Here is a 1,741-nt window from a genome sequence, read left to right on the forward strand (position 1 = left end):
CTCTTAAAATTCTGACACTGGGGCTTGAGAAGAACCTTTGCTTTATGGCCAATGTCCATTCAGTTCATGGAAAGATTAACAGAGCCCATCTTCTGCTAGAATATGCCTCCTGTTTCAGTGCCTTTTAGTGACCTTCCTCTCCTGAAAGAGAATTTTCTTCAGGGCTAACTTTGCTTCATAGATGGTTGTGTTGTCTGAACCATCTGGACTTTGGGACTTGACACTATTACACAATGCAGTTTGGACCATTCTTTCTCTTGTCTTGTAGTCTTGGGATGTGCTGCTGCCAGGATAGCCACCTGCTATTGCCAACAGTTAATCAGGAATTAACAATGGCTTGCAGAGATCTGAGTTAGCACACCCACTGGACAGCACTTGGCAAGCTCCCAGGAGAACCCTGAAAGTATCCTGAAGTCAGCACAAGACACACAGTGACTGAGTTTTTAGCACAAAGAATATTTATTTGCCCCAAATGGACAGAGGGTAGGGAATAGGAGACAAAGACAGAAGGTTGAGGATGAGGAGAAGGGGACGGGAATAAGGGAGAGGGAATAGGAGAAGGGCAAGGCTTGCCAGAGCCATGTTTTCCATGCTCAGGCTGGTGGAGTTCCTTCAAACCCCTCTGAGACTCTTAGGATGGCTTACCTGTTATCTTCTACTTGCCCAGGGAGACTTCGTCCCCTACTCTGCTGTTGGGAGCTGACTCCTAGCAGAAAGTGGCTATCATCTGTGCAGCCATCTCAGGCCATATACCTGACAAGAGACTTGTTTTCAACAGCCCACTAATAGCTGAGCACACTCTGATAAACTTCTCTGTTTAGCGCCCCCCAGCTGCAAGACACATTTGGTATCCATGGCTACAAGGCATGTGGCATAGTACCTTCAGCTGTGTTCCCCTGCTTGTCCACTAGGGCAAGGCACATGGTAAATCATATAAATACCCAGTATTTCCTTTCAATAAAGAGAGACTTGATCAGACTCTCTATCTTGTCTCCATTCTTCACGTCTCTTGCCCCCCATCCCCACTCTTGCTAGACCCTGACCCGCAGACTGGAGCAGCAGCTCGAGCTGGGACAAAGTGGCCCCCAAACTTGGGGCAAAATGGGCCTTTACACTCTGCTGAAGAGGCTGCCTGTGTATACTCAATCTTGTGGGCACACAGCCTCAGACAGTCTTTGGAGACAGCAGTATTTTCTTTCTGGAGGTCCCTTGTTTAAAATGTTTTTTCATGTGTAGTTAGATGACAAGTGGTTGGTTTCAAGGTGTAGTCATTGATGAGATGCAGAAGTCACTTAACAGGTGCTCCTCCCACTGGCAGCACAGAAGCAAAGGCTTCCTGGTGGTAATATTTAAAGTTGGTTTATGTAAATATTAAGGTCAGTTCTAGGTTGAGAAACTAGCAATACAATAGATGCAAATAGTCAAGGAATAAGCAAGACAATAAACACAAATAGTTAAAGAACAATAAGCAAAAAGAAGGAGGGTGAATGGGATAGGGGGTTTCTAGGGAGGGGAAATGAGGAAAGGGGATGACATCTGAAATGTAAATAAATAAAATATCCGAAAAAAGAGAAAAAAAAGAAAGGGATCTTTAAAAAATAAAAATAAAGTTGGTTCATGGAAAATAATTTTAACACCATCATTATTTTGCTTGAGACAAAAATTAGCTGTTCCTACTAGATTTCAAAACCATGAAACACATGGTCATTTCTCAGAAATAGTCAAACCAGCCATCTACCTA

This window comes from Grammomys surdaster, unplaced genomic scaffold, assembly GCF_004785775.1.
Source record: "Grammomys surdaster isolate TR1022 unplaced genomic scaffold, NIH_TR_1.0 62, whole genome shotgun sequence".
Lineage (NCBI taxonomy): Eukaryota > Metazoa > Chordata > Mammalia > Rodentia > Muridae > Grammomys > Grammomys surdaster.